At 40.5% G+C, this 14,125-nt stretch overlaps 1 pseudogene; it reads left to right on the forward strand.

The window, feature by feature from the left end:
• The first annotated feature begins 3,117 nt into the window (after positions 1-3,117).
• Positions 3,118-3,372, forward strand: LOC119038121 (40S ribosomal protein S21-like; annotated as a pseudogene).
• Positions 3,373-14,125: the final 10,753 nt, after the last annotated feature.

Below are 14,125 nucleotides of genomic sequence, written 5' to 3' on the forward strand. Positions count from 1 at the left end.
TGTGCCAAACGGGAAAGAGCTGCCCCTTTTATACAGATCGACGTCTCACAGGAAACGCAGAGCTAATTCTCCAGAAACCATACATTATTGGCAAGACTCTGGGACAGACCAAGTCATGTAATGAGTGGGCGGGAAACACTCCCACCATATTCCCTGAAAACCAAACAGTGCCCCCAGGGGTGACCCAGGATTCCCACCCTCCCAATCACAATAGATGTCCCCTCTGCAGACGGGTGGAGGAAATACAAGCAGTCCTCTGGGGCCATTGAATGAACCACTCCTGGTCCCTGGGCTGATGGGAAGCCGTCTAGGCAGAACAGTAGGGACCGTCCAAATCTGAAAGAGACAGCCACAGACTGAATCACCTGTAGTCTGAAACAGGCTGCCTAGGGGAAGACTAGGACACCCTTTGACATTACTAGGGGTGCATACAAAAAAAAAAAGACTGTGCTACACACTGGATTCCATAGACATGAATTCCACCGTGGTCTTCATTATTTGCATCATTTTCTCTCTTGCATAGCTTTTTAACATTCATTTCTTTTCCTTCAAGTTTGTGCCTATTATTTCACAAGTTTTTATATTTTAGCCTATTTCAAATTTCATATTTTTCTCCTCCCTTCTCTTACTACACTTTACCTTCTTCCTTCCTCTTCTTAGTTTTGTTTTAAATTTTATTTTTCTCTGACTATGACTTATTCCTATTTCACATTCTCACTGCTGCTCCCCCTGCCAGACTCTCACAACCATTTTTCTTGTCATTAGTCATCTCGCATTCTTTTTTTCATTCTTAAAATACCCTCATTCTCTCCATTTTCACTAGGTGATTGTTGATATGGTGGCTGTTGTTAAATTTCTTCAATTTTATTACTAGATCTTCATTATTTTTATTTTAAATCTTAAATTTTACCATTTCTCTCTCCTCCTCCATTTTGCCTTCCTCTTGCCCTTTCTTTTTTTTTATTTTAAATTTTATTCTTTCCTTGTCTTAGCCTGGTATTCATTCCTCACTCTTAGTATTTCTTCTCCCTCCATCCTCTCAAAATCACTTTCCTTTCCTCTAGACATCTCTTAAGCTTTTTTTCCTTTCTTTTTCCCTTTTTTATTCCCATTCCACTGTTATTAATCTTTGCTAATTTGTTGTTGACATTGCTATGGTGGATCTATTTCTCCAGTTTGGTTCCTAATTTTTTCACTACTGTAAAATTTTCTTTAAACCTTATTCTATACTATTCCCTTTTCTTACTTCATTTTCCCTTCTTCCCCTCTTTTTAAATGATGATGTAAATTATGTTTTCCTTCTTTCTTCACTTTGTTTCCATTTCATAATCATATTATTTCTCCTCACACTAGCTGCTCAAAATCATTTTTCTTTCAGTTAATCATCTCATTTGTGTTTTTCCTTTCTTATAATAATCTGTTTACACCTCTACTACTATTTGCTCTTTTGCTGTTGATATGTGGCTGTGGGTGGGGGTTATTACTGCAAGTATCAGTTTTGTTTCCTGGGTTGTTTTGTTCTGTTCTAGCAGCACCTGTACAGCAGCATAGGAGACATGCAGGGTGGAGTGACTCTCAGTCAGCCAGCCAGAGGGAAGAAACCACCAAAGAATGACGCAACAACAACCAAAACCCAATTACAACAACAAGGTCCATATTAAGAGCACAAAGGGCATCCCAAGAGCATCCAGCTCAGGTGATCAAGGATACTGCACCACTGAGTCCCATAGGTAGATGGTAGTCCCATCTACCACAGAAAGTCACACCATGAAGACAGGGAGTTAAAGCAGATCAACCTAATATACAGAAAAAAAACAAAAAAAAGTCACCTAAAATGGGGAGACAAAGAGATGACACTCAATTGAAAGGAAAGGAGGAATCCCCAGAAAGAGCACTAAATGAAATTGAGGCAAACAATCTATCAGACACTGAGTTCAAAATAATGGTTATAAGGATGCTCAAGGAGCTCAGTGAGCACTACTAGGAACTCTATGGAAGCTACAAAAAACTTACTGGGAAATACATCAGCATAAAAAAAGGACATAGAAACTATAAATAAGAGCCAGAAGGAAATAAAGAATACACTAGAAGAAATTAAAACCGTTTAGAAGAAGCAGAGGATGGAATCAGCGAGCTGGAGGACAAGAAAAAAAAACTCCCAGACCAAGCAAGAAAAGGGAGGGAAAAAAAAGCTAAAAGAATGAAGATGGTTTAAGAGAGCTGTAGGACAATATGACAAATAATAATATTCATATTACAGGGATACCAGAAGGAGAAGAGGCGCAAAAGGTAGAAAACCTGTTTGAAAAGGTAATAGAAGAAAATTTCCCTGACTTGAAGAGGGAAAAAGTAATGCCAATCCAGGAAGCAGAGAGAGTTCCAATCAAGAGAAACCAAAAAGGCCCACTCCAAAACACATCAGTAATTAAAATGGCATAATTTAAAGACAAAGAGAGAATCTTAAAGGCAGAAGGGAGAAACAGCTAGCAACCTACAAGCAAGCTCTGTTAAGGCTTTTAGCTGGTTTCTTAACAGAAACACTGCAAGCCAGGAATTAATGGCAAGAAATATTCTAAGTAATGAAAATCAAAGGCCTGCAACCAAAGCTGCTCTACCCAGGAGGCTCTCATTAAAAATGGAAGGCAAAATAAGGAGTTTCCCAGAGAAAAAAAGGGCTAAAAGAACACATCTCCACCAAACCAGCACTGCAAGAGATGCTAAAGGAACTGCTATAAGAATATGAAGAGGAAGAAAGAGGAACACAGGTACAAAGAGGAAAATGGCAATGAATAAGTACCTATCAATAATAACCTTAAATGTGAATAGATAAATGCTCCAATCAAAAGACACAGTGTAGCTGAATGGATAAGAAAACATGACCAGTATATATGCTGTCTACAAGTCACCCAATGAAGAACAAAAGATCTACACAGACAGAAAGTGAAGGGATGGAAAAAAATATTCCAACAAATGGACATAAAAAAAGCTGTGGTAGCAATACTTATATTAGACAAAATAGACTTCAAAACAAAAGTCATAAAAAGAGAAAAAGAAAGTCACTACATAATATTTAAGGGGGGATGCACTTGTGGCAGTGACAGCAGGCACACTCTCAACATGCAGAATGACACTGGTGAGTCCATGGACCTGTACATGCTGCAGAAATGTTCTTCCAGTAACCACACCAGCAGTGCCAAGGACCATGCATCCATCCAGATGAACATGGCCAAAGTTCACTAGGTGACAGGAAGGTTCAACAAGCAGTTGAAAACCTATGCTACCTGTGTACAGCCTATTCACAGGATGAGGGAGTCAAATGACTCCATCCTCTAACTGGCCAAGGTCAGCAGCATCATCTCAAAGGACTTCTGACTGGAGAGCAGTACAAATGTGAGATTTTCCACAAATAAACAGTAAACCCCACAAAAAAAAACCACTTATGAGAATAGTCTGTGGGTGAACTCTATCCAGCAGAGCTCTCCCGGGCCCTGTGGATGAAAATAAATCTACTAAGACATGATCTGCTTCGCAAGAAGAAGTTAGCCACTCTCTCAAAGGAGAAGGGCCTCAACCTTCTTTCTCAGTGAGCTTTTATTGAGTTTAGTTTACATAGACATACATAGCATACATGTAAGGTTTATAGATAACATTTCTGGGATCACAAGAGTCTTTTTGAGTCAGGGTCTGATAGACAGGGTGATGCCAATTGGCTGTAAAACCTTGGGAAACAAACTTACTTTGTGTTTGGACCCTTAACATTTAAATTAAGGGCGTTCTTAGCAAAGCATATTTCACAGGATTTTATGCATTATTTCTCAGGCCTGATCCCTGCCCCCTCCCCTGCACCAGGAACCACCCATTCTGGCATAGGGCTGCACCCCCCTTTGGCATTGTTTCAGGAATGACTAAGGTGGGGTAAGCAAGGCAGCCAAGAGATTAGCAGACTTTTTACAGATAGAATGAGGACTCAGCCTATGACAAAGCCAAGGTGTGAGGGTCTTTTATTCCTCTTCTATAATCCCTTAAATCCTTCCATGTTAGGCCCTCTGTGACTGTGCCTATCTTAGGTTGTTCTTCTCTTGAGGAACTTAGCCATCATTGACTATCTAGCCATTCTCCAGGGGCCAAACAGGATGAAGTAAAGGAAGCAGAGGCTGAACTCCTGCCAGGAGGAAAAGTTTTTTCTCCTTAGTGGCTTATGGTCCCAAGGTCCCCTACCATGGAGCCTTTTTATCTGTCGGTGAGGTTACAGTTTGTAAAACCAGGCAGAACGGTTCCCGACAATAGCCCATCAAGAAGATATAATCCTTAAAAACATATATGCACCCTACATAGGAGCACCTAAACATGTAAGAAAAATCTTGGAGGACTTCAAGAAAGATATCAACAGTAACACACTCATCATAGGGAATTTTAACACCCCCTTGTCAACCATGGACAAATCTTTCAAGCAAAGAATCAACAAGAATATTGTGGCATTGAACAACACTCTAGATACAATGGACTTAATTAATATATAAAGAATCTTCCACCCCAAATAAGCAAAATATACATTCTTTTCAAGTGCACATGGAACATTTTCAAAGATAGACCACGTGGGAGGACACAAAACAAACCTCAACAAAAACAGGAAGGTTGAAGTCATACCAAGCATCTTCTTGGATCACAGTGGCTTGAACCTCAAGGGAAAAACTCCAAAAATTCACATACATTGATACTGAATAGCATGTTATTAAACAATGAATGGCTTAGCAATAAGATCAAGGAAGAAATCAAAAAGTATCTGGAAACAAATGAAAAGGAACACAGAACAGCCCCAAACCTATGGGACACAGTGAAGGCAGTCCTGGGAGGGAAGTTCAAAGCAATACAGGCCTATCCAAAAGAGATAGAAAAATCTCAAATAAATGACTTAACCCTACATATAATAGAACTAGAAGAACAACAACAAACAAAGCCTAGCACAAATAGAAGGAAGGAAATAATCAAGATCAAAGCAGAATTAAATGACATAGAGACTAAAAAATCAATTCAAAGGATCAATATTTCCAGGAGCTGGTTCTTTGAAAAGATAAACAAAATGGACAAGCCTTTAACCAGAGTCATCAAGAAAAAAAGGGAGAAGATTCAAATAAATAAAATCAGAAAGGGAAGAGAAGAAATTACAATTGATACCACAGAGAGCAAGCATGATTTTTGAACTCATCGATTTTGATGCCTTGTAATGCTTCTGCTGTTTTTTGTTTTTCCTCTTCCATATTGGCAAAACACTTTTTTTTGAGGACTTTTTTCATCTGGGGTAACAAAACAAAAAATATACTTGGGAGAAATCAGGTGAATAGGAAGGGGGTCATAGGGTTCATGATATCTTTAGTCAAAAATTTCTGAACGCTAAGCGTGGTGTGGTCAGGTGCACTCATAAAATTCATGATTTGCCCACCATGAAATGAGAAACTGCATTGAAAGTATTTTCAAAAAATCTTCTGAAGTCTAATGCAGCCCCTCACAACAGTGCCAGCTGCTATAATGATACAGATGGGTTCTTAGAATACTCACCGAGCAGTGGAATTCTGTATTACAAGGGCTCCATTCTCCAGAAAATAATTGCTTTTTGGGGGTGTCCTCCCCTTGTATATATACCTATAAATATATGCAAATATATTTATATATAATTCAAAAATAATTCAGTGTACTAGCTAGTGTGGTACAAATTTATTCACATACACTATAAAGTGCTATAGCTATGACTTTCTGCTCAAATTAATCTGTTTCAAATTTTAAAATCTGCAACAGTTTTACTAATTCTTTTAATTATCATAGGGAAAAGAAAAAATTTCTTTTCTTAAGTTGAATTTTTTCATGTCCACCATCACTAAGAACAAATAAATTGAAGAGTGGAAATCTTATTAAGTTCCCCATCAGGTTGATTTGTTTTCATAGTCAAAGACCATACATACATACATATATATACACACACACACATCAAAATCCTTGATTTTAGGGGTAAATGATTACCGGGATCAAATTAGGCTTTTTAATCCCTGGACATTAGTTGAAACTTGTCAGTCTACAATCTTTCTTTGCCTAAAGTGGGATAAAAATATCTACAGCATGGGTCTATGAACTTTCCTGTAAAGGGCCTGATAGTAAAGATTTCCAGCTTAGCAGGCCGTGCTATCTCTGGGCATAATGTTGCTGATAACTGAAATACTCTGAAATGATATGCAGCCCAGCAGCCCTACTTTTTGTTGTTTCAAATTTGACTCCTATCACCACACAAAGTGGTTATTTTAAAGTTTGTTATTAATGAAGATATTTTCAAGGTTTTCTACTCTCATGGGATCTGTCATATTACACTGTTTTGTAGGAACTAGAAAAAATGTTCATTTGTTATTCGCATAAGGGTTTTGCAGAATTAAATTTGTGTGTTACAGTAATTATTACTTAGTTCTAGGAATTAGTGCTATTGGTAAAATGTATTATAAAACGTGTGTCATAATCCCAACTGTTGACATTAACATTGAGAATTGGGGTAGAAAGATAGAAAGCCTTTTAAAACTCTACTTCCCTTTCTCCCTTGTTTTACTCACATATATTGTTAGCTCACAAAGGACATAAGATTGCTCACCTCAAATCATAGAACGTTAGAACAGAAAGGCAACAAACACATTATCTGCCCTAACAGTCCCATTTTAGAGAAGAAAACTGAGGCCCAAAGGTCCGTGAGCTGACAGTGTGAGAGCGGGCACACGGTCTCTGAGTGGGGCTCCAGGGAACAGCCTTCCTTCCGGGGCAGATCTGGGATGTATGGGGCCTGACATTTCTGTAGTTTGGAGGCCCTCTTCAAGGAAAAAGAGTATCTTATTTTGCAAATATTAGAAAATACAGGACTATGTAAACACACTGCTTAAGATCCTCAAAGAATCTAGGAAGGAACACGTGTACAGGCACAGGAGAGGCCCCCGGCCCTGCCCCTTGTTTCCTTCAGGAGGGATCTGATTCTCTTTAAGCTAACGTCTGAGTGACCATATCAGTAATGTACATTTTGAGGTTCTTTCTATGTTAATCCAGGCTTTGTTCTAATAATCCATCAAAAATCCTTTAAAGCAAAACATGTACTAGACATTTTATTTCTAATATTACAATTTTCAGAAGTCCTAGTCTAAAGGTGAAACTTCCTTGAGAGAGGCTATATGTATTCATTCCATTTAAGGTCAAGGTCATGATGTCCTTTGGTTATTTTCATTAGAATTCTTTAGTATAACTTCCAAGAAAGCAGAATTACCTGAATACATAGCACTAGAGCCCATGAGTGTGCTTCTTTTTAGTCCATAATAACCTCTGCTGTGCATTTAGCTTCCACTGTCATGCAGGGCAACATATGAGTCATCAAACACTAGAAAGATAGGCTTCTGGCTTCTGTGCAGGGCAGATGGCTTTACGTCGTAAGGTGAGCTATTTTTTCTCCTGTGGGAGAGAAATGAATGAACATGTGAGAGGAATGAATAATCCCCATCTATTTCTTTTTTTTTCTTAATTTTCTTTTTTTATCTATTTCATTAATTATACCATTACGGTTGTTATATTTCCCTCCTTCATTCCCCTCCACCCTGTACACTCCTCCCCCACCCTTCCCCCCCTTTAGTTTATGACCATGTGTCTCAAGTTCTTTAGATTCTATATTTCCCATACTATTCTTGCCCCCCATCTATTTTCTACCTACCATCTATGCTACTTATTTTCTGTACCTTCTCCCCCTTCTCCTTCTCCCACTCCCCTGTTGCTAACCCTCCATGAGATCTTCATTTCTATGGTCCTGCTCCTGATCTAGCTGTCCTCTTGGCTTGCTTTTGTTTTAGATGAGATTGGTAGCGTTCAGGGTGGTATGGCCGTAGACATGCTTTTGTTTTAGGTGTGGTTCTTAATAACTGTGAGTTTGCTGTCCTTTCAATGTTCATCTTTTTTATCTTCTTTTTCTTAGGTAAGTCCCTTTAACATTTCATATAATAAGGGCTTGGTGATGATGAACTCCTTGAATTTGATCTTATCTGAGAAGCACTTTATCTGCCCTTCCATTCTAAATGAAAGCTTTGCTGGCTAGATCAATCTTGGATGTAGGTCTTTGGATTTCATGACTTGGAATACCTCTTTCCAGCCCCTTCTTGCCTGTAAGGTCTCTTTTGAGAAATCCGCTGACAGTCTGATGGGAACTCCTTTGTAGGTGACTATCCCCTTATCTCTTGCTGCTTCTAGAATTCTCTCCTTCATTTTAATCTTGGCTAATGTAATTATGATGTGCCTTGGTGTGTTTCTTCTTGGGTCCAACTTCTTTGGGACTCTCTGAGCTTCCTAAATTTCCTGGAAGTCTATTTCCTTTGCCAGAATGGGGAAGTTCTCCTTTATTATTTGTTCAAATAAGTTTTCCACTGGTGGCTGTTCCTCTTCCCCTTCTGGTACCCCTATAATTTGGATGTTGGAATGTTTAAAGATGTCCTGAAGGTTCCTAAGCCTCTCCTCATGTATTTGAAGTCTTGTTTCTTCATCCTTTTCTGTTTGGTCATTTTTTTCTTCCTTCTGGTCCACTCCCTTGATTTGAATCCCAGTTTTCTTTCCATTACTATTGGTTTCCTGTGTATTTCCCCTCATTTCAATTAGTTTAGCCTTCATATGTTGCTCTAATTTGTGACTAAAATCAACCAGTTCTGTGAATATCTTGATCACCAGTGTTTTGAACTGTGCATCAGAAAGTTTGGCTACTTCTTCATTGCTTAGAATTATTGGCTCTGGGGCTCTGAGTTGTTCTTGAGCCATGTTTTGATCTGTCTGTGCCTGTTACGTATGAGGAGCGGAGCCTTAGTTGTTCATCAGGGTAGGGCCACCCAGGTCACTGGTTTATGATGCTGTATGTGGGGGTGGGGTCAGAGATGGACAATGGTGGCTCCCTCTGCTGCTTTCTGCCACTTCCTGCCACTGGGGCCTGCGCAGTCCATCTCACTGCTAGCTCCTTTACCAGTTTATCAGTTTGGCTGAAGGGTTCATTGTTGTCAGACTTCCAGGTAGTTCAATTTTCTGTGGTTTGGCTGTGTATTTATTGCTAAAACTATGTTGTTTTTAAACTTAGTTGTGCGAGAAGGTGCAGTGCTTCCACCTATGCCTCCATCTTGGCGGAAGTCCCCACCTATTTATTTTCATTTCCAACACTATATATGTAAGTGTTTGTGCACACAGAGGTTTACAGTTGCAAGTATGCAAAACAGAGTTTATTCTTGCATTTGTCCACATGAACTTTTTATATACAATACATGTGTATATATAGAGACTATAGAGAGAGTACATATAGAGAATACTTATACATAGCTATATCAACATTTATTCTATCAATCTATCTAAAGAGAGAAAGGTAGCGAGATGGAAGGAGGAAGAGGAGAGAGGTTAACAGATCAGCCAAAACAGCAGGGCCATTTTAAAGCAATGCAAGTAAACATTTCCCACTTTTGAAAGTTCTATATTGATTCTCATATATTCATAACATGTTTTCTACAGAACTTCTGTAATTGTGCAGCCTGGGGTCCCGCCCCTTGCTGCCATGGACAAGCACCCATTTTGTAGGGAAGAAAAGAGGTGTTTATGAACAATGTTCCCCATTTGAGGGGACTGAGAACATTCCTGCTCCAAGCCAACCTCTTCCGCAAAGCACAGAAATCCAAATCCAAATCTTAGAAGAACTGAAATCCAAATCCATGCCCAGATGTTCCCCATTATTGTTTATCTGTCCTTCTGGAGCTCCAGAGGGCTGCACAAATGGGTCTCCATCATCAGGCTTTCTTTTTCCGGTGTGCACTTGTGGGTTTTAGCATTGCCATCGCCTTGCACAGCTCGCTCTCTCTCTCCTGGGGTCTAGAGAGCATTGCCAGATCACTCCAGATGTTCAAACAGGGGAAACTCCATCCATGGGTCCCCAGCACCTGAGGCTGCTCAGGTGGGGAATAGTCCCATCTCATGTCTCCATGCACTGCTCTCAGGGTGAGAGAATGGAAGCAGTCCTGGACCCACGTGCCGTGCTGCACAAGGTTGCAGCATCTCAAGAGTTGGCGCCAACTGAGGCACATCCCAGCAGAACTCTACTCTGCCGGCTGGCTTCTGACCAGGCAAGGCCTAAGCCCCGAGCAGGCCCAGGGTCGGCCTGTCCTGCAAGCACTCCTGCGAGTTCTCCCCAACTGGCAGTGAGAGGCAAGGAAGAGCGAGAGTCTTGTGTGCATTCTGTTTTAAAGTCCTCTCCCAAAATCCCACATTTGTGGGAATGTCCAGCTTTTCAGCCAATGTGGGCCACTGTTGGCCATGTTTGTTGCAGCTGCCCTTGCCCTTCTTCTTGCCGCTAATTTGCAGAAGGGAGCAGAAGTTTCCCAACTGTGCACATGCACACAAGCATCTAGGCCTAGTGTGGGGGTGGGTCTGACCCCTGCTGTGGCTTGCTGACTTCCACCACACATGTGAGTTTTGACCTTTTCAGTCCCGTGCAGCCTCAATACATGCAGCCCCAAAGCTCCCTCTGGCTGGGTCATGAGCTCGCTGGTTGTTACACTAGGCCCACGGGGTGGGAAGGCTATCATGTGGTTTCAGTTGCAGTTTCAGTCTAGGTGGCATCTGGTGCTTCCTGCACCCCCTCCCTTTGGGGGTGGGGTGCTGGGTCTGATGTTAATACTGGGGTCCCTTCCTCTGCTCCCCAGTAATCTGGCCTGGCTCAACCTGTTACACTTTCTTGGCAAAATTCAAAAAATAAGCCTATTCTTGATTCTCTGTTATGCTAAGTGTTTATTCTTTTTTTGTCATCATAATAACAACTATTTAGAGCTTTCATTGGACTTGTTAATAAGGGCTATACCAAATTCTGCCTCTTGGTGGGTAGAAAAACAATTCTCATTTGCCAATGAATTCTAGGAACAGATTTCTGCAGAACTGCAGGGAGACAAGGTGGCAGAGTAGAAAGGATTAGGCGCTATAAAAAGTAAACCTTGGATTGAACCCCTTCTCTGTTATTTAGCAGTTGTGTGATCGTAGACAATTTGCTTAACCTCAGTGAGAATAAAATACTGAAAGAGGTGTTGGAAAGATCAGAGATAGCATGTAAAGCAGCCAATACTTAGAAGGCTCTCAGTAATGGTACTACTATATTGTAATATTATGCCCCAGGATTTTGAGCCTGTGGGACAACTGAGTTCCCATTCAGATTAACTCGTGCTTCAGTTACACTTGGTGGACACATTTACTCTGTGCTCCCTCAATACTCCCTTGAGTTATTGCTAGAAATCCTTTTCATAGGATGATGGCATTGAACCTGAGCTAAGAAACATATTCTTCCCTCTCATCAGCAGCCCTCACCTCTGCTTCTGTCCATGATTTCCATGGGAACACTACCTTACTCCATCAAGACCAGCCTCCACCAATGCCCATTTTAAGCCCTCTGAATCCCAAAAGTGCAATGTGGTGGAGGAATAGAGGGGAAGAATAAGGTACTAGTTGGGACTTCTGAGGTTATAACCAGAGGGATAGAAAAAGTTTTACTCAACCCTGTTTAGGGCCCCTGGCTCTGTCTGAAAATAAAAATGACAAACAAACAAACAAAAAAAAAACAGATTAACAGAAGAATAGCATATAAATTTTACTGAATTTTAAACTTAAAAAAATATATTTATTTATTTATTTAGAGAATGGGAAAGGAAAGGAGAAAGATAGGGAGAGAAACATCAATGTGTGGTTGCCTCTCATGTGGCCTCCACTGGGGACCTGGCCCGCAACCCAGGCATGTGCCCTGACTGGGAATCCAACCAGTGACCCTTGGGCTCAAAGGCCTGCGCTGAATCCACTAAGTTACACCAGCCAGGACTGAATTTTAACATGTATGTGGGAGCCTCCATAAGAGAATGAAGATCTGGTGACCAGAGCAAGGCGTTTTTATATCTTTCCACAAAGAAATGATAAATTTTGTTAATGTTTATTAACAAAATAAACATTTGGGCTTAGGGTACTAAATAGTAAAGAAGTAACTAGAAGGACAAAGGTTAGTTTAATAAGGCTGTTTGTACAGAATCTTAGCCCCCAATTCCCTGTTGCTGGTGATAAGAATGTCTTTCCTCCTCCTGGTACAGGGAGGGTGCCTTTCACATGGGAGTTTTCTGATCTGTTCCAGGAAAGAAAGGCAAGAAGCAGAGTGACATTGCTGCTTCTGCCATTGTTAAAAAATTCATTCAGGCTCTGGCTGGTGTAGCTCAGTGGATTAAGGGCTGGCCTCAATCCAGAATGTGAACCAGAAGGTTGCTGGTTCGGTTCCCAGTCAGGGCACATGCCTGGGTTGCAGGCCAGGTCCCCAGTAGGGGGCACATGAGAGGCAACCACACATTGATGTTTCTTTCCCTCTCTTTCTCTCTCCCCCTCTAAAAATAATTAAAATAATTTTTTAAAATTCCTTCAGCTTAAGATATTTTATATGCCAAGCTGCCATATTTTAGGGCAGAATGTCCTGACCCCCATCACAACTGAACAATACAAACTTGCTCATATAAAAAATAACATGTCAGCTCACATAACAGAAGTGATCAGGGTATTTGGCTACACGAAAACACAAACAGTGCCATCAGGCCTTTGTCTCTGTCTCTTAGCCTGCTTTCCTCCATAGATTTCAGTCTCATATAGACGTCTTCCCTATGGCGGGCCTTTAGTTTTAGCATTAAGTCATCTATGTCCTATGTCTAAAAAAGACACAAATATGTCCCATTGACGTCACTTGGGTTATTTGTGAATTAACTGATGTAACTAAGAAGAGATACAGGTTTGGGTCACATGCCCTGTCCTGTATCTGGGGCTTGGAGTACCCTCCTCCAAATTCCACAGATTATGAGTGGAAGAGGGGAAGTTTCCTGAGATCCCTTTACCAGACGTTGAATCGAGGCTGGCCAGAAACAAATAAAGACTGTTCGCCTGAAGTGGTCCCCATAACACTGTGTTGGATTTTGTCTCCAAGACTTAAGCTGTATTGCTCAAATACAAACTCTAGCAAGGTCTTTTATGAGCACATTTTCCCGTCTATGGCCCTAAAACCTCTTTCTATGCAAGCCTATATCCAGTCTCAAGTCCAGCAGGTCTGCAGCTATCCTAACCAATTTCCCACCTCTCTTCTCTCTTCTTTTCCTAGGCTCCTGTGCACCACCATACACAAAGCTCTTCCCTGACCCACAAAATGAAATCCTTTGTGTATGCCAAGCAGTAGATATTGATAATAAAAGAGGGTCAGTCGCCTACCAGTTCTGCAAATATCAATGCAGTTGGGGCTCATTGAGCTCTGAGTCACATTATTATTATTATTATTATTATTATTATTATTTCAGATCAAGCAAGGAGGCTTACCTAAAGATCTTAGCAACATCTAGGGACCCTGAAGGAATGAGAACAATTGCTTCTAGAGGTGCAGGTGTATCATTAGTAATATAGGACAACAGCCATCATTATTATTATGTGCTAGCGTCTTCGATAGAAGGGTGTTAAATGGTTGTGCTGTGCAAGAGGAGTGCAACATCATAAAAGTGGCTTAAAGCAGCTGGTATTTGCTTTATCATCTCTGTATCAGGTTTTCACTTCACTGTGGAAGCAGAAATTAAAGCAGCTTGCCAGGCTCCTATCCGACCTTCAGAAATAGAAGAGAAGCAATATCAGCTATATTTACTCCTAAAATATTGTCTGCGGCGTTACAGAGAATAAGTCTAATAGAGGCCTAGAGAGAGAACCCTCTGCCTCCTGCATTCTCAGAGATAACATTCCTGAGCCAGCGCAGAGAACGGAGCTCAGTCAGTAGAATATTTAATCGGGACTGTATTTTAGTCCAAAGACTAAATTCCACTAACTTAGATAAAAGATTTATATCAAGAATATAATTTTCATAGCAATATTCTTTTCACTGACTATGCTACATAAATCAGAAACTCTTTACACTGCAAACTCCAATTTTGAAAAAGTATGACTAATGATGGCAACAGAATTTAATATAACCCCTTCATTCAATAGGCTTCATTTTCCTTATTCCTCAAACAGGAATCCTGTCTCAACTGGTAAAAATTTGGAAATTCCCTTCTTA

Source organism: Artibeus jamaicensis, unplaced genomic scaffold (genome assembly GCF_021234435.1).
Source record: "Artibeus jamaicensis isolate MK-2021 breed Jamaican fruit bat unplaced genomic scaffold, CSHL_Jam_final contig_603, whole genome shotgun sequence".
In the NCBI taxonomy this organism is placed as follows: Eukaryota; Metazoa; Chordata; class Mammalia; order Chiroptera; family Phyllostomidae; genus Artibeus; species Artibeus jamaicensis.